This window comes from Pristiophorus japonicus, chromosome 12, assembly GCF_044704955.1.
Source record: "Pristiophorus japonicus isolate sPriJap1 chromosome 12, sPriJap1.hap1, whole genome shotgun sequence".
Lineage (NCBI taxonomy): Eukaryota > Metazoa > Chordata > Chondrichthyes > Pristiophoridae > Pristiophorus > Pristiophorus japonicus.
The window spans coordinates 198166303-198185870 of record NC_091988.1 but is presented as its reverse complement, the minus strand read 5'-3'; the positions used below and the strand labels follow the sequence as shown (position 1 = coordinate 198185870).

At 45.5% G+C, this 19568-nt stretch overlaps 1 protein-coding gene across 1 annotated transcript in view; it reads right to left on the bottom strand.

The window, feature by feature from the left end:
• Positions 1 to 12644, bottom strand: part of oser1 (oxidative stress responsive serine-rich 1) — a 50475-nt gene extending 37831 nt beyond the window's left edge. Inside the window, 1 exon segment of the mRNA XM_070895127.1 lies at positions 12305 to 12644. The gene's annotated coding sequence lies outside the window, so the exon portion shown is untranslated.
• Between the last annotated feature and the right edge of the window lie 6924 nt (positions 12645 to 19568).

Sequence of the window (19568 nt, the reverse complement as noted above, 5' to 3'; positions counted from 1 at the left end):
AAGCCAATACATTGAGGGAGGGGATTGGAGATGGTAGGAGTAGAACAAAGCAAGACCATGGAGAAGCCAATGGTTGATGGGAATAGGGGAAACAGATCACTGGGACTTAGCACAAGATAGGATTGTGCAGAGTGGAGTTCTGTAGGGTGGAACTAGTGAGGCCACAAAGAGAACATTGGAGAGGTCAACCTTGGAGACAATGGAGCTGCGTGGCCTATAGCAGAGGTGTTTGGGGGGGGGGGGGGGAAGAGGGGGTACGAGATGGGAAATATTGAGGAGGAAGTGGATAGCATATGAGGTTTCAAACACATTGGCAAATTCAATCTCATGAATAGAGCTACAGTGCAAAGTTTGTATTGGGAACTGAACAGAATAGCTTCAGTCTTACTACTGTCAGTTCTGACATTCGCAATTGATGACATACGTCCCAATGGTCACAGAATGGAAACTGGTGACCGAGAAGCAAAGGTAGGCATCATCACCATATATAAAGATATATACACACACACACACACACACACAAATTGACCCCAGGCTTATGGATATCACCCGAGGCAGCAAATAGGGAAGAAATAGGATGTGGCCAGGGATGAACCTACAAACACACCATAGGTGACCATGAGGAATGCAGATCAAGACAATTGATCTTTGCAGTTGTGCTGGCTAGGTGGAAAAAGAGACTTGAATTTATATAATGCCTTTCACACTCAGGACCTCCCAAATCATTTTACAGCCAATTTTTGAAGTGTATCACTGCTGTAATTAAAGAGTAGTCCATTCTGTTAGCAATGTTCCCTTTAAGCTGCGCAGTGCTCTGCAGCTCCCACGCAGCTGGCTCATCAGCTTTCAAATAGGAAAAACCGTGCATGCGCAGTAATTTTAAAGAGGCCACACACCCTCAAAAAATGAATGGGAACATTGTCCGTGACCATTGTGCTGCATGTCATCAAATTGTGATTGAGTCAGAGCTTTCTTCAGAAAGACTGAAGCTATTCTGTTCAGTTCACAACAGGAACTTTGTACTGTAGCTCTGAGTGCTATTTCCCAGACTGAATTTACCAATGTAAGAAACACAGCAGCCAATTTGCACACAGTCAGGTCCCACAAATAGCAATGAGATAATGACCAGATAATCTGTTTTGGTGATGTTGGTGGAGAGAAAAATACTGGCCAGGACACCAAGGAGAACTCCCCTACTCTCTTCAAAGTTGTGCATGGAATATTTTATGGCCATTTGAGGGGGCAAACAGGGCCTTGGATTAATGTCTCACCCAAAAAGTGGCACTGCTCCCTCAGTAGGTGAAGCCACAAAAGGGAATTATACAGGAGGTCCACAGATAAAGAGGGGAAAGACAATGGAGCAGAAGTGAACGGCTGACTGTATTCAAGGACATAGAGGACAAAGAGGGGAAGCATATCGCGATCATGTATACTGATTACATGCAACTCTTCCTCAAGCAATTCTCTCGACCCCTCCACTGTCTCTCCCAAAGTGCATCACTTCACACTTACTCACATTAAATTGCATCTGCCATGTTTCTCCCCTTTTCACCAATCTGTATGTCCTCCTGCTAACTTGCTCACTATTTACTGCATTGCCAAGTTTTCTATCATCCCTAAACTTCAAAACTGTACACCCTATACCCCAGGTCATTTATATTCAAGAAAAGCAATGCTTTTAATACCAGCCCCTGGAGGACCCCACTGCACACATCCCTGCAGTTAGAAAAACATTCACCACAACTCTCAGCCTCCTATCCCTTAACCAATGTCACACCCAAGTTACTACCGTCCCTTTAATACCATGTTCTTCTATTTTCCGACTAAGTCTATTATGTGGCACTTTATCAAATTCTTTTTGAAAGTCCATATAGACAACATCTACTGCACTACCTTCATCAACCCTGTTACTTCAAACAATTGTTCCTTTTTTTCTCACATCACTGTTAAGCAAGCCGAGGCATTTGCCGACATGTTAACTAGAGAAATAGAGAGTTGCGACTGACATTCTTTCTGCACCAACCAATCTGGCAGCTTTCATTTTCTTCCCGGGAGCACAAATGAGCAGATTTACTGAAATTAATTTCACAGCTTTCCATGGTGGGATTTCAACCCAGTCTCTGAATTGCTGGTCTAGTAACAAAGGAATAGAAGACTATGCTGATAAGGTGACATGAGGTAGGGTGGTTGAAGGCTTGTGTGGCATATAAACATTGACATAGTCCAGTTGGGCTGAATGGCCTGTAAATTATGTGTAACACCACAGTGCATGTTAAATCTTTAGGTACAGAACCAAAGAAGGTCTGTGATCAGAAGAGTTAAATTCAGAATCCTAACTTTTGCTGTTGCTGCTGATGTTCACAGTCCAACCTAGAATGCAAATGTGATGAATTCAGAACATAAACAGCTTTGTATACATTGTGGATCCACTTCTTTTGGGAACACATATCAAGTGCTCATCCTCCTCCTGCTCACGTTACACTGCTCCCAGTCCCCTTCAATTGTCTATTTCCAGCCATTCTTGCAGACTGCTGGTCTCACAACCTCCTCTCCTCCACAGAACTTTGGCCACACAAACAGACGTCCTAACATTTCATATTTTCCACATGGGTGAAATAATCCAAGAAGCAAGCCATCCCACTCTCACCAAAAGAATTTAAAAAAAAAAGAAATAAGACACAATGCATTAAAATGACCTAAAAAGCAGGATTTCAATTCTAGATTTCATTGAACATGAGCAGAAAAGGGTGGTTTATGGCAGTTAAACCATTATACTTCAGACGTGGATGCTTCCTGTGGTTCTCATGAAATATGCAGTATGCACATGCATGTAGTAGATTACAGAAATGCATCACCTGGAACCAAACTTTATTTAAAAGAAATCATACAGGCAGAACATTTAGTACATATGTTGAACAGATACACTGCTTTGAGTGCTGTTGAGGGGGATGACTCATCAGGGGAGGGCAGCAGCAGCCAAGTTCATGGCACCGTGGCTGGCTTTGTTGCACAGGAGGGCAGGAAAAAGAGTGGGAGAGCGATAGTGATAGGGGATTCAATTGTGAGGGGAATAGATAGGCGTTTCTGCGGCCGCAACCGAGACTCCAGGATGGTATGTTGCCTCCCTGGTGCAAGGGTCAAGGATGTCTCGGAGCGGGTGCAGGACATTCTAAAAAGGGAGGGAGAACAGCCAGTTGTCGTGGTGCACATTGGTACCAACGACATAGGTAAAAAAAGGGATGAGGTCCTACGAAACGAATTTAAGGAGCTAGGAGCTAAATTAAAAAGTAGGACCTCAAAAGTAGTAATCTCGGGATTGCTACCAGTGCCATGTGGTAGTCAGAGTAGGAATCGCAGGATAGCGCAGATGAATACGTGGCTTGAGCAGTGATGCAGCAGGGAGGGATTCAAATTCCTGGGGCATTGGAAACGGTTCTGGGGGAGGTGGGACCAGTACAAACCGGACGGTCTGCACCTGGGCAGGGCCGGAACCAATGTCCGAGGGGGAGTATTTGCTAATGCTGTTGGGGAGGATAAGGGGTAAGCCATTTAGGACCGAGATGAGGAGAAACTTCTTCACCCAGAGTGGTGAACCTGTGGAATTCTCTACCACAGAAAGTTGTTGAGGCCAATTCACTAAATATATTCAAAAGGGAGTTAGATGAAGTCCTTACTACTAGGGGGATCAAGGGGTATGGCGAGAAAGCAGGAAGGGGGTATTGAAGTTGCATGTTCAGCCATGAACTCATTGAATGGCGGTGCAGGCTCGAAGGGCCGAATGGCCTACTCCTGCACCTATTTTCTATGTTTCTATGTTTCTATGAAAGGAAAATAACACAAGAGCAGCTCATTTTCAATTGATGCATTTGCCATATTCCAGTATTTTAATTTTATATTCGTTCCTTGGATGTGGGCGTCGCTGGCAAGGCCGACATTTATTACCCATCCCCAATTGCCCTGGAGAAGGTGGTTGTGAGCCGCCTTGAACCGCTGCAGTCTGTGTGGTAAAGGTGCTCCCACAGCGCTGTTAGGGAGTTCCAGGATTTTTGACCTAGCGACTATGAAGGAACGCCAATATACTTCCAAGTCAGGATGGTGTGTGACATGGAGGGGAACTTGGAGGTGATGGTGTTCCCATGCGCCTGCTGCCTTTATCCTTCTAGGTGGTAGGGGTCGCAGGTTTAGGAGGTGCTGCCAAAGAAGCCTTGGCGAGTTGCTGCAGTACATCTTGTAGACGGTAAACACTGCAGCCACAGTGCGCCTGTGGTGGAGGGAATGAATGTTTAAGGTGGTGGATGGGATGCCAATCAAGCGGGCTGCTTTGTCCTGGATAGTGTTGAGCTTCGAGTGTTGTTGGAGCTGCACTCATCCAGGTAAGTGGAGAGTATTCCATCACACTCCTAACGTGCCTTGTAGATGGTGGAAAGGCTTTAGGAAGTCAGGAGGCGACACACTCGCCGCAGAATACCCAGCCTCAGACCTGCTCTTGTTACCATAGTATTTATGTGGCTGCTCCAGTTAAATTGGTGGTCCAGTCAATGGTGACCTCCAGAATGTTGATGGTGGAAGATTCAGCGATGGTAATGCCATTGACCGTCAATGGGCAGTGGTTAGACTCTCGCTCGTTGAAGATAGTCATTGCCTTTCACTTTTGTGGTGTGAATGTTATTTGCCGTTTATCAGCCCAAGCCTGAATGTTGTCCATATCTTGCTGCATGCGGGCATGGACTGCTTCATTATCAGAGGAGTTGCGATGGCACTGAACATTGTGTAGTCATCAGCGAACATCCCTACTTCTGACCTTATGATGTAGGGGAAGGTCAGTGATGAAGCAGCTGAAGATGGTTGGGCTTAGGATACTGCACTGAGGAACTCCTGCAACGATGTCCCGCGCTGGGATGATTGTCCTCCAATAATCACAACCATCTTCCTTTGTGCTGGGTTTGACCCCAGCCACTGATTCCCATCGACCGTTTTACTAGGGCTCCTTGATGCCACACTCGGTCAAATGCTACCTTGATGTCAAGGGCAGTCACTCTCACCTCACCTCTATAATTCAGTTCTTCTGTCCATGTTTGGACCAAGGCTGCAATGAGCCCAGTGGTCCTGGCGGAACCCAAACTGGACATCGGCGAGCAGGTTATTAGCGAGTAAGTGCCGTTTGATAGCACTGTCGACGACACCTTCCACCGCTAATAGACTAATAGAGTGATAATTGGCCAGATTGGATTTGTCCTTGGCAGTTTTCCACATTGTTGGATAGATGCCAGTGTTGTAGCTGAACTGGAACTGTTTGGCTAAATGCGCAGCTAGTTCTGGAGCACAAGTCTTCAGTACGATAGCCAGGATGTTGTAGGGGCCCATAGCCTTTGCTGTATCCAGTGCGCTCAGCCGTTTCTTGATATCACGTGGAATGCAATCGAATTAGCTGAAGACTAGCTTCTGTGATGGTAGGGACCTCAGGAGGAGGCCGAAATGGATCATTCACTCGGCACTTCAGGCTGAAAATGGTAGCAAATGCTTCAGCCTTGTCTTTTGCACTCGTGTGCTGGCTCCACCATCATTGAGGATGGGGATATTCATGGAGCTTCCTTCTCCCGTTAGTTGTTTAATGGTCCACCACCATTCACGACTGAATATGGCAGGGCTGCAGAGCTTTGATCTGATCTGTTGATTGTGGGATCACTCAACTCTGTCTATGGCATACTGCTTCTGCTTTTTCGCTGCATGTATTCCTGTGTGTCAGCTTCCCCAGGTTGGCACCTCATGTTTAGGTACGCCTTGTGCTGCTCCTGACATGCGCTTCTACATTCCTCATTGAACCAGGGTTGGGTCCCCTGGTTTGATGGTGATGGTAGAGTGAGGGATATGCCGGGCCATGAGGTTACAGATTATGGTGGTATACAATTCTGCTGCTGATGGCCCACAGCGCCTCATGGATGCACATTTTGAGCTGTTAGATCTGTTCTGAATCTATCCCAATGAGCACGGTGGTAGTGACATGCAACACAATGGAGGGGGTCTTCAGTGAGAAGACGGGACTTCATCTCCACAATGACTGTGCAGTGGTCACTGCTATCAATGCTGTCATGGACAGATGCATCTGCGACAGGTAGATTGGTGAGGATGAGGTCAAGTAGGTTTTTCCCCTCGTGTTGGTTCTCTCAACATCTGCCACAGGCCCAGTCTGGTAGCTATGTCCTTCAGGACTCAGCCAGCTCGGTAGGTAGTGATGCTACCAAGCCACTCTTGGTGATGGACATTGAAGTGCCCCACCCAGAGTACATTCTGTGCCCTTGCTACTCTCAGTGCTTGTTCCAAGTGGTGTTCAACATCAAGGAGTACTGATTCATCAGCTGAGGGAGTTGGTAATCAGCAAGAGGTTTCCTTGGCCATACCTGAAGCCATGAGACTTCTTAGAACATAAGAAATAGGAGCAGGAGTAGGCCATGTGGCCCCTCGAGCTTGCTCCGACATTTAATACGATCATGGCTGATCCGATCATGGATTCAGATCCACTTCCCTGCCCGTTCCCCATAACCCCTTATCGGTTAAGAAACTATTTTTGTCTTAGATTTATTCAATGTCCCAGCTTCCACAGCTCTCTGAGGCAGCAAATTCCACAGATTTACAACCCTCAGAAGAAATTCCTCCTCATCTCGGTTTTAAATGGGCAGCCCCTTATTCTAAGATTATGCCCCCTAGTTCTAGTCTCCCCTATCAGTGGAAACATCCTCTCTGCATCTACCTTGTCAAGCCCCCTCATAATCTTATACATTTCGATAAGATCACCTCTCATTCTTCGCAGAGGCCCAACCTACTCAACCTTTCCTCATAAGTCAATCCTCTTATCTCCAGAATCAACCTAGTGAACCTTCTCTGAACTGCCTCCAAAGCAAGTATATCCTTTCTTAGATATGGAAACCAAAACTGTAGTAGTATTCCAGGTATGGCCTCACCAATACCCTGTATAGCTGTAGCAAGACTTCCCTGCTTTTATACTCCATCCCCTTTGCAAGAAAGGCCAAGATTCCATTGGCCTTCCTGATCACTTGCTGTACCTGCATACTAACCTTTTGTGTTTCATGCACCAGGACCCCCAGTACTGAAGCACTTTGCAATTTTTCTCCATTTAAATAACTTGCTCTTCGATTTTTTTCTGCCAAAGTGCATAACCTCACACTTTCCAACATCTGCCAAATTTTTGCTCACTCATATGGCCTGTCTATGCCCTTTTGCAGGTCCCTGGGGTCCAGAGTCGATCCCAAGGCCACTCCCTCCCGTATACCACTGTGCTGCCACCTCGGGTGGGTCTCTCCTGCCAGTGGGACAAGACATACGCAGGAATGGTGATAGAGGAATCTGGGATACAAGGTATGATTCTGTGAGCATGACTAGGTCAGGCTGCTGCTTGAATAGTCTGTGGGATAGCTCTCCCAATTTTGGCACAAGTCCCCAGATGTTGGTGAGGAGGACTGGGTTGGATGTGCCGTTGTCGTGTCTGTATCAGTGCAGAGATCGAAGCCGGGTGGTCCGTCCGGTTTTATTCAACGGAGTGGCTTGCTAGGCTATTTCAGAGGGCAGTTAAGGCTCAGCCACATTGCTGTGGGTTTAGAGTCACATATAGGCCCAGACCGGGTAAGGATGTCAGATTTCCTTCCCTAAAGGACATTAGTGAACTAGATGGGTTTTTACAACAATCCGATAGCTTCATAGTCACCATTACTGATACTAGCTTTCTTTTCTATTCCCGATTTATTTAATTAATTGAATTTAAATTCCCCAGCTGCCGTGGTGGGATTTGAACTCGCGCCTCTGAATCATTAGTCCAGGCCTCTGGATTATTAGTCGAGTAACATTACCACTATGCTACCGTTCCTGATGGTATCCAGTGATATAGCAACACTATAAGGAAGTAAATTCATTCCATATCCACTGGTACTTAACTACTTATAGGTGCTACATGCAGGCTCTTTTAAGTCATAAGAACAGAAGAATTAGGAACAGGAGTAGGCCATACGGCCCCTCAAGCCTGCTCTCCCATTCAATATCATGGCTGATGTTTGACCTCAACTCCATTTTCCACCCGATCCCCATATCCTTTGATTCCCTTAAAGTCTAAACATCTATCGCTCTAAGCCTTGAATATCTTCTCTCTTCTTAGGCAGTCCCTCGGAGTCGAGGATGACTTAAATATACTCAATGACTGAGCACCCACAGCTCTCCAGGGTGGAGCATTCCAAAGATTCACAAGCCTTGAGCGCAAGATGATATTTGAGACCAAAGAGAAGGAAACGATGGGGACTAATTATAACATCAGTCCATTTCGCATGCTTCTATAGATTGTCAAAATTGTTGGAATAAACAGCAATTTAGAGAAAAGTAATGCGTCAAATAAACAAGATGTGCAGTTGCAGCATGCTGATCACTACTGAAATGTCAAATCAGCACCAAGTAAACTTCCTATCTACTGGAAATCCCAAATTTGATATGCCAGGTCAGCAAGGAAAGGAAGAAAGATTTGTACTTATATAGCACCTTTCATGACCTCAGGACATCCTAAACCAATTAAGTACTTTTGATGGGTAGCTACTGTAGTAATGTAGGAATTTCGCAAACAATTTGTGCACAGCAAGCTTCCACAAACAGCAATGGATTATGTTTTTAGTGATGCTGGTTGAGGGATAAATGTGGGCCAGGACACTGGGTGAACTCCCCTGCTCTTTTTCGAATAGTGCCATGAGATCTTTTATGTTATGAGAGGGAAGACTGGGATGCGGTTTAATGTCACATCCAAATGATGGCACCTCCGACAGTGCAGCACTGGGAGTGTCAACCTGGATTGTGAGCCCAAATCTCTGGATTGGGGCTTGAACCCACAACCTTCTGACTGAGGTAGGAATGCTACCAACTGAGTCGAACCAGTAAAACAAACACTCCTTATACTCCAGTAAAACCATTTTCATGAATTAATCGCTAGTCCTGGATGGGAATTCTCAATATTTAAGTCTATAATACAAAATATGCATGGTTATTGTTAAATATTAACCAAATTGAACTATGGACCTCTTTGCCAATACTGTAGGTATGGTGCTGTTCTGAGCCATACATGCCGGGAAGGACACGGTTCAGCCCTCCTACTCGGATACATTAACTAGAGGGGCATTTCAACTGGATGTGACATCCTGGGGATAGGGAAGCGTAAACAACAAAAAAAAGCTGCCGTCCCCACTCCTGATTGCTCTCTGTCAACTTCTACAGGAAAATACATGGTCGGTCAGATGTGATGCCCCCCACCACACACCCCTACAGTCGAACAGCTAGATAACAACAGGTAGATACATGGGTGGACATGGGTCCAGCTCAGATGGAAATCAGAAATTTACAGCACAGGAGGCCCATTGTGTCTGTGCCGATCAAAAGGGAGCTATCCAGCCTAATCCCACTTTCCAGTACTTGGTCCGAAACCCTGTAGGTTACGACACTTCCAGTGCATATAGGTTATGCTGATAGAGTTAGATGAGGAAAGATGGGAGGAGGCTTGAGTAGAGCATAAACACCGGCATGGGTTGGGCAGAATGGCCTGTTTCTGTGCTGAATACCCTATGTAATCAGCACAAATATCAAAGTGCATATCCAAGTACTTTTTAAAATGTGATGAGGGTGTCTGCACAGGAGGCCCCATCCGGCCCATCGTGTCTGCGCCGGTCAAAATGATCTATCCAGCCTAACCCCACTTTCCAGCTCTTGATCCATAGCCTTGCAGTTGACAGCACTTCAAGTGCATATACAAGTACTTTTTAAAATGCAATGAGGGTTTCTGCCTTTAGCACCCTTTCAGGTAGTGAGTTCCAGAGCCCCCATCACCCTCTGGGTGAAAAAAGTTCTCCAACTCGCCTCTAATCCTTCTACCAATGATCTCCCCACTTCCCTCACAGTCAAACACCTGGTAAATACATGGGGTCAAGCTCAGAAGTGATGCCCTCCATAATCAAACAACCCTTGAATACTGAATAATTTTTTTTTTTTTAAAAAAGGGCACAGGCTGCTCTATGGAAAAGGGGGGGGCGGGGAAGAAGAAAAAACACAGTAGAGAAGCCAATGAGTAATGATTGTAATTGCGAGGGTATACCTATCTGGAAAGGATGAACAGGCTGGGTCTCTCCTATTAAATAGACAAACATAGAAAATAGGTGCAGGAGTAGGCCATTTGGCCCTTCGAGCCTGCACCGCCATTCTATGAGTTCATGGCTGAACATGCAACTTCAGTATCCCATTCCTGCTTTCTCGCCATACCCTTGATCCCCCTAGTAGTAAGGATTTTATCTAACTCCTTTTTGAATATATTTAGTGAATTGGCCTCAATAACTTTCTGTGGTAGAGTATTCCACAGGTTCACCACTCTCTGGGTGAAGAAGTTTCTCCTCATCTCAGTCCTAAATGGCTTACCCCTTATCCTTAGGCTGTGGCACCTGGTTCTGGGCTTCCCCGACATTGGGAACATTCTTCCTGCATCTACGCTGTCTAAACCCGTCAGAATTTTAAACGTTTCTATGAGATCCCCTCTCATTCGTCTGAACTCCAGTGAATACAAGCCCAGTTGATCCAGTCTTTCTTGATAGGTCAGTCCTGCCATCTCGGAAATCAGTCTGGTGAACCTTCGCTGCACTCCCTCAATAGCAAGAATGTCCTTCCTCAAGTTAGGAGACCAAAACTGTACACAATACTTCAGGTGTGGCCTCACCAAGGCCCTGTACAACTGTAGTAACACCTCCCTGCCCCTGTACTCAAATCCCCTCGCTATGAAGGCCAACATGCCATTTGCTTTCTTAACCACCTGCTGTACCTGCATGCCAACCTTCAATGACTGATGTACCATGACACCCAGGTCTCGTTGCACCTCCCCTTTTCCGAATCTGTCACCATTCAGATAATAGTCTGTCTCTGTTTTTACCACCAAAGTGGATAACCTCACATTTATCCACATTATACTTCATCTGCCATGCATTTGGCCACAACCTAACCTATCCAAGTCACTCTGCAGCCTCATAGCATCCTCCTCGCAGCTCACACTGCCACCCAACTTAGTGTCATCCGTAAATTTGGAGATACTACATTTAATCCCCTCGTCTAAATCATAAGGATGAGGAGTGACCCAATAGTGGTCTTTAAAATTATGAAAGGTTTTGATAGAGTGGATAGTGTGTTTCCCCTTGTGGGGAAGAGCATAACTAGAGACCATCAATACAAGATAGTCACCAAGAAATCAAATGGGGAATTCAGAAGAAACTTCTCTTCCCGGAGACTGGTGAGAATGTGGAACTCGCTACCACAGGGAGTAGTCGAGGCAAATAATATAGATGCATTTAAGAAAGAAAGAATTTAAGGGGAGGCTTGATAAGCATGAGAAAAAAATATAGACTTGCATTTATATAGCAACAGGATGTCTCAAAGCACTTTACAGCCAATGGAGTACTTTTGGAATGTAGTCACTGTTGTAATGTGGGAAACACAGCAGCCAATTTGCACACAGCAAGCTCCCACAAACAGCAATGTGATAATGACCGGATAAATATTGGTCAGGACACCGGGGATAACTCCCTTGCTCTTCTTCGAAATAGTGGCGTGGGATCTTATACCTGAGACCCCTCATTTTAATGTCTCATCCGAAAGACGGCATCTCCGACAGTGCAGCACTCCCACAGCACTGGAGTGTTAGCCTAGATTTATGTGCTTGAGTCGCTGGAGTGGGAGTTGAACCCACAAACTTCTGATTCAGAGGCGAGTGCGCTACCCACTGAGGCACGGCTGATATGCCAGGGAGAAGGGAATAGAAGATCATGTTGATAAGAGTTAGATGAGGAAAGATAGGAGGTGGCTCGAGTGGAGCATAAACGCCAGCACGGACTGGTTGGGCCGAATGGCCTGTTCTTGTGCTGTGTCATTGGCATAAATATCATAAAATACAGTTTGGATGACCAACCCAAGGCCAGAAAAACTAGTGTCTTGTAAATAACAACAACAACTTGTATTTATATAGCGCCTTTAACGTAGTAAAGCAACCCAGGACTGTTACAGGGCAAAAAATGTAATCCTCCTTCAGACCCCAGCTCTGTACAAACCTCCTCTGCTCATGGCAACCCAAACAGACCCAGAACGATGAGTCAGGAGCGGACTTGGGGAGAGCGAAGAGAATTATTAGTCGACATCAACTCCGCGTCAATGTTCTTTAGTTATTTAAAATTACTTCAACAACAAAAAAAAAACCCCCACCACAAGCACTCGAGTTAATGTTTTTGTTTACCTTCCGTCTCCTCGGACTCGCAGCAGCAGCAGCGGCGGTGGACTGGCGTAGACTGGATGGCGGGAGCCCGAGAGCTGGGCCGCGGGGAGGGTGAGGGAGGCCCTGTCGGCGAGCGGCGCTTTCTCCCGATTCACTCACACGGGATTTTTTTCCCCCTCTCCCGATACCGTTAGTAGTTGAAGGGGAGGGGAGGGGAGGGGGGTTGGGGAAAGCAAAAACAGAATATATATATATATAAAAGACACAGCGGCAGCGGTGACGACGACGACGACGACCAAAGATGAAGACGGCAGGGGGCGGATTTGGCGGGATGGCGGCTGAAGGTGTGCGTGCGCGTGCGCGCGGAACCACGCTCCCCCCCCCCGATACACACTCTCTCTCTCCGCCCACGCTACATTCAGCGCACGCACGTCCGTGCGCGCGCACGCAGGCACAAACACGCGCGCTCACTCACACACACACAGACATAACACAACCCACACACACGGGTTACTCCGCCTCTCCTCCCGCTGTGCGCACAAAAACCCCTGACGTCAACAGCAGAGGCCGCTGACGTCAAACTAAATTGTGGTTAATGTTTGCTGGTACAACCAGCAGTCAAGCCAAGAGGGCTGGACTGCACCAAGATGACACGAGTTCAAATCCCACCACTGGCAGCTGTAGGGAATTTAAATTCAATGGTATTAAATCTGGAACACGTAGCCAGTGTCAGTAATGGTGACCATGAAAATTCTTCTCGGGCGGGTCCGCGTATCCAACCCTGTCAGAATTTTATACGTTTCAACGAGATCCCCTCTCATTATTCTAAACTCTAGTGAATACAGACCGCGTCGACTCAATCTCTCCTCATCCAACAGTCCTGCCATCCCAGGAATCAGTCTGGTGAACCTTCGCTGCACTCCCTCTCTGGCAAGTATATCCTTTCTTGGGTAAGGAGACCAAAACTGCACACAATACTCCAGGTGCGGCCTCACCAGGGCCCTGTATAACTGTAGTAAGACATCCTTGCTCCAGTACTCAAATCCTCTTGCAATGAAGGCCAACATACCATTTGCCTTCCCAACTGCTTGCTGCACCGGGATGTTTGTTTTCAATGACTGGTGTACAAGGACACCCGGGTCCCTTCCCAAGCTATCATCATTTAAATAATACTTTGTCTTCATGTTCTTCCGACCAAAGTGGATAACTTCACATTTATCCACGTTATACTGCATCTGCCATGTGTTTGCCCTCTCACTCAACCTATCTAAATCGCCTTACAGCGCCTTTGCATCCTCCTCACAACTCCCAATCCCACCTAGTTTTGTGTCGTCAGCAAACTTGGAAATATTATATTTGGTTCTCTCATCCAAATCATTTATATATATTGTGAATAGCTGCGGCCCAAGCACTGATCCCTGTGGTACCCCGCTAGTCACTGCCTGCCACCCCGAAAAAGACCCACTTCTTCCTACTCTCTGTTTCCTGTCAGTTACCCAATTTTCAATCCATGCCAGTACATTACCCCAATCCTATGTGCTTTAATTTTGCACACTAACCTCTTATGTGGAACCTTATCAAAGGCCTTCTGAAAATCCAAATAGATTACATCCACTGGTTCTCCCTTATCTATTCTATCAGTTACGTCCTCAATAAACTCCAGTAGGTTTGTCAAACATGATTTTAACATAAGAACATAAGAACATAAGAATTAGGAACAGGAGCAGGCCATCTAGCCCCTCGAGCCTGCTCCGCCATTCAACAAGATCATGGCTGATCTGGCCATGTACTCAGCTCCGCTTACCCGCCTGCTCCCCATAACCCTTAATTCCCTTATTGGTTAAAAATCTATCTATCTGTGACTTGAATACATTCAATGAGCTAGCCTCAACTGCTTCCTTGGGCAGAGAATTCCACAGATTCACAACCCTCTGGGAGAAGAAATTCCTTCTCAACTCGGTTTTAAATTGGCTCCCCCGTATTTTGAGGCTGTGCCCCCTAGTTCTAGTCTCCCCGACCAGTGGAAACAACCTCTCTGCCTCTATCTTGTCTATCCCTTTCATTATTTTAAATGTTTCTATAAGATCACCCCTCATCCTTCTGAACTCCAACGAGTAAAGACCCAGTCTACTCAATCTATCATCATACTACTCAACCTCCAGTCTACTCAATCCCTCATCACCGGAATCAGCCTAGTGAATAGTCTCTGTACCCCCTCCAAAGCTAGTATATCCTTCCTTAAGTAAGGTGACCAAAAATGTACGCAGTACTCCAGGTGCGGCCTCACCAATACCCTGTACAGTTGCAGCAGGACCTCCTTGCTTTTGTACTCCATCCCTCTCGCAATGAAGGCCAACATTCCATTCGCCTTCCTGATTACCTGCTGCACCTGCAAACTAACTTTTTGGGATTCATGCACAAGGACCCCCAGGTTCCTCTGCACCTCAGCATGTTGTAATTTCTCCCCATTCAAATAATATTCCCTTTTACTGTTTTTTTTCCCCAAGGTGGATGACCTCCCACTTTCCGACATTGTATTCCATCTGCCAAACCTTAGCCCATTCGCTTAACCTATCTAAATCTCTTTGCAGCCTCTCTGTGTCCTCTACACAACCCGCTTTCCCACTAATCTTTTTGTCATCTGCAAATTTTGTTACACTACACTCTGTCCCCTCTTCCAGGTCATCTCTGTATATTGTAAACAGTTGTGGTCCCAGCACCGATCCCTGTGGCACACCACTAACCACCGATTTCCAACCCGAAAAGGACCCATTTATCCCGACTCTCTGCTTTCTGTTAGCCAGCCAATTCTCTATCCATGCTAATACATTTCCTCTGATTCTGCGTACCTCTATCTTCTGCAGTAACCTTTTGTGTGGCACCTTATCGAATGCCTTTTGGAAATCTAAATACACCACATCCATCGGTACACCTCTATCCACCATGCTCATTATATCCTCAAAGAATTCCAGTAAATTAGTTAAACATGATTTCCCCTTCATGAATCCATGCTGCGTCTGCTTGATTGCACTATTCCTATCTCGATGTCCCGCTATTTCTTCCTTAATGATAGCTTCAAGCATTTTCCCCACTACAGATGTTAAACTAACCGGCCTATAGTTACCTGCCTTTTGTCTGCCCCCTTTTTTAAACAGAGACGTTACATTAGCTGCTTTCCAATCCGCTGGTACCTCCCCAGAGTCCAGAGAATTTTGGTAGATTATAACGAATTAATCTGCTATAACTTCCGCCATTTCTTTTAATACCCTGGGATGCATTTCATCAGGACCAGGGGACTTGTCTACCTTGAGTCCCATTAGCCTGTCCAGCACTACCCCCCTAGTGATAGTGATTGTCTCAAGGTCCTCCCTTCCCACATTCCTGTGACCAGCAATTTTTGGCATGGTTTTTGTGTCTTCCACTGTGAAGACCGAAGCAAAATAATTGTTTAAGGTCTCAGCCATTTCCACATTTCCCATTATTAAATTCCCCTTCTCATCTTCTAAGGGACCAACATTTACTTTCGTCACTCTTTTCCGTTTTATATATCTGCAAAAGCTTTTACTATCTGTTTTTATGTTTTGCGCAAGTTTACCTTCGTAATCTATCTTTCCTTTCTTTATTGCTTTCTTAGTCATTCTTTGCTGTTGTTTAAAATTTTCCCAATCTTCTAGTTTCCCACTAACCTTGGCCACCTTATACGCATTGGTCTTTAATTTGATACTCTCCTTTATTTCCTTGGTTATCCACGGCTGGTTATCACTTCTCTTACCGCCCTTCTTTTTCACTGGAATATATTTTTGTTGAGCACTATGAAAGAGCTCCTTAAAAGTCCTCCACTGTTCCTCAATTGTGCCACTGTTTAGTCTGTGTTTCCAATCTACTTTAGCCAACTCTGCCCTCATCCCACTGTAGTCCCCTTTGTTTAAGCATAGTACGCTCCTTTGAGACACTACTTCCTCACCCTCAATCTGTATTACAAATTCAACCATACTGTGATCACTCATTCCGAGAGGATCTTTTACTAGGAGATCGTTTATTATTCCTGTCTCATTACACAGGACCAAATCTAAGATAGCTTGCTCCCTTGTAGGTTCTGTAATATACTGTTCTAAGAAACAATCCCGTATGCATGCTATGAATTCCTCCTCCAGGCTACCCCGTGCGATTTGATTTGACCAATTGATATGTAGGTTAAAATCCCCCATGATTACTGCCGTTCCTTTTTCACATGCCTCCATTATTCCCTTGATTATTGCCCGCCCCACCGTGAAGTTATTATTTGGGGGCCTATAAACTACACCCACCAGTGACTTTTTCCCCTTACTATCTCGAATCTCCACCCACAATGATTCAACATTTTGTTCATTAGAGCCAATATCGTCTCTCACAACTGCCCTGATATCATCCTTTATTAACAGAGCTACCCACCTCCTTTCCCTTCTTGTCTATCTTTCCGAATGGTCAGATACCCCTGTATGTTTAATTCCCAGTCTTGGCCACCCTGCAACCACGTTTCTGTAATGGCCACCAAATCATACCCATTTGTAATGATTTGTGCCGTCAACTCATTTACTTTATTTCGAATGCTGCGTGCGTTTAGGTAGAGTGTTTTAATACTAGTTTTTAAACCATGATTTTTAGTTTTGACCCCTCCTGCAGCCCCTTTATATTCAGTGGCCCTTTTTGTTTTTTGCCTTGGGTTTCTCTGCCCTACACATTTACTCATCTCCTTTCTGTCTTTTGCTTTTGTCTCCTTTTTGTTTCCCTCTGTCTCCCTGCATTGGTTCCCATCCCCCTACCATATTAGTTTAACTCCTCCCCAACAGCACTAGCAAACACTCTCCCTAGGACATTGGTTCCAGTCCTGCCTAGGTGCAGACCGTCCGGTTTGTACTGGTCCCACTTCCCCCAGAACCGGTTCCAATGCCCCAGGAATTTGAATCCCTCCCTGCTGCACCACTGCTTAAGTCACGTATTCATCTGAGCTTTCCTTTCATAAATCCAATTTATCTAATCCTGTTGATATTATCTAAGTGTGCCGTTATCACATCCTTTATAATAGACTCTAGCATTTTTCTTACTACTGATGTTAGGCTAACCGGTCTGTAGTTCCCTGTTTTCTCTCTCCCTCCATTTTTAAATATTGGGGTTACATTTGCCACCCTCCAATCTGCAGGAACTGTTCCATAATCTATAGAATTTTGGAAGATGACAACAATGCATCCACTATTTCCATGGCTATCTCTTTTAGTACTCTGGGATGCAGATCGTCAGGCCCTGGGGATTTATCGACCTTCAGTCCTATTAGTTTCTCCAGCACTGTTTTCTTACTAATAATCATTTCCTTTAATTCCTCTTGCTCACTATACTCTTGGTTCCCTAGCATTTCTGGGACGTTATTTGTGTCCACTTACATTCGTGTGTAAAAACAAAGCATTGGAAGTTCCTGGCTATAGGGCCATCCCAAGCGAGATTCTTACTATCCTAGCAGTTGTATGGCATAATATGCTTCCCTTTCAGGTACCTGCCCAATATTGCCTCGAAGATTAAGAAGAGAAACTTGCTTTTATATAACGCCTTTCGCAACCTCGGGACGTTGCAAAGTGTTTACAGCCAATTAAGTACTTTTGTACAGTCACTGTTGTAATTGTAGGAAATGCAGCAGCTAATGCATACTGCAAGGTCTCACAGCACTGTGATAATGATCAGACCATTTGTATTTAGGAGTTGGCGGAGGGACAAATATTGGCCGGGTCACCAGGGAGAACTTAGAAATAGTGCCATGGGATCATTTACATCGCTTCTGAAAGGCAGTATCCCTGACAGTGCAGCACTCCATTGGGAGTGTCAGCCTAGATATTGTGGTCAAGTTCTGAAATAGGACTATGAACTCAGAACCTTCTGACTCAGAGGTAACAATGCTACCCATTCAGCCATGGCTGACTCACAACTCAGGGAACAGATTACAGTTGTGGGTGTTGCATAGAAACATAGAAACATAGAAAATAGGTGCAGGAGTAGACTATTCGGCCCTTCGAGCGTGCACCACCATTCAATAAGATCATGGCTGATCATTCCCTCGGTACCCCTTTCCTGCTTTCTCTCCATACCCCTGGATCCCCTTAGCCTTAAGGGCCATATCTAACTCCCTCTTGAATATATCCAATGAACAGGCATCAACAACTCTCTGCGGCAGGGAATTCCACAGGTTACCAACTCTCTGAGTGAAGAAGTTTCTCCTCATCTCAGTCCTAAATGGCCTACCTCTTATCCATAGACTGTGTCCCCTGGTTCTGGACTTCCCCAACATCGGGAACAATCTACCTGTATCTAACCTGTCCCGTCCCATCAGAATCTTGTATATTTCTATGAGATCCCCTCTCATCCTAAACTCCAATGTCTAAAGACCCAGTTGATCCAGTTTCTCCTCATATGTCAGTCCAGCCATCCAGGGAATCAGTCTGGTGAACCTTCGCTGCATTCCCTCAATAGCGAGAACGTCCTTCCTCAGATTAGGTGACCAAAACTGAACACAATATTCCAGGTGAGCCTCACCAAGGTCCTGTACAACTGCAGTAAGACCTCCCTGCTCCTATATTCAAATGCCCTAGCTATGAAGGCCAACATACCATTTGCCTTCTTTACCGCCTGCTGTACCTGTATGTCAACTTTCAATGACTGATGCACCATGACACCCAGGTCTCGTTGCACCTCCCCTTTTCCTAATCTTCCACCATTCAGATAATATTCTGTCTTCGCGTTTTTGCCCCCAAAGTGGATAACCTCACATTTATCCACATTATACTGCATCTGCCATGCATTTAACCACTCACCTAACCTGTCCAAGTCACCCTGCAGCCTCTTAGCGTCCCCTTCACAGCTCACACCGCCACCCAGTTTGGTGTCATCTGCAAACTTGGAGATATTACACTCAATTCCTTCATCCAAATCATTGATGTATATTGTAAAGAGCTGGAGTCCCAACACTGAGCCCTGCGGCACTCCACTAGTCACTGCCTGCCATTCTGAAAAGGACCCGTTTATCCCGACTCTCTGCTTCCTGTCTGCCAACCAGTTCTCTATCCACGTCAGTATATTACCCCCAATCCCATGTGCTTTGATTTTGCACACCAATCTCTTGTGTGGGATTTTGTCAAAAGTCTTTTGAAAGTCCAAATATACCACATCCACTGGTTCTCCCTTGTCCACTCTACTGGTTACATCCTCAACAAATACCAGAAGATTTGTCAAGCATGATTTCCCCTTGCCGACAAGGCCAGGA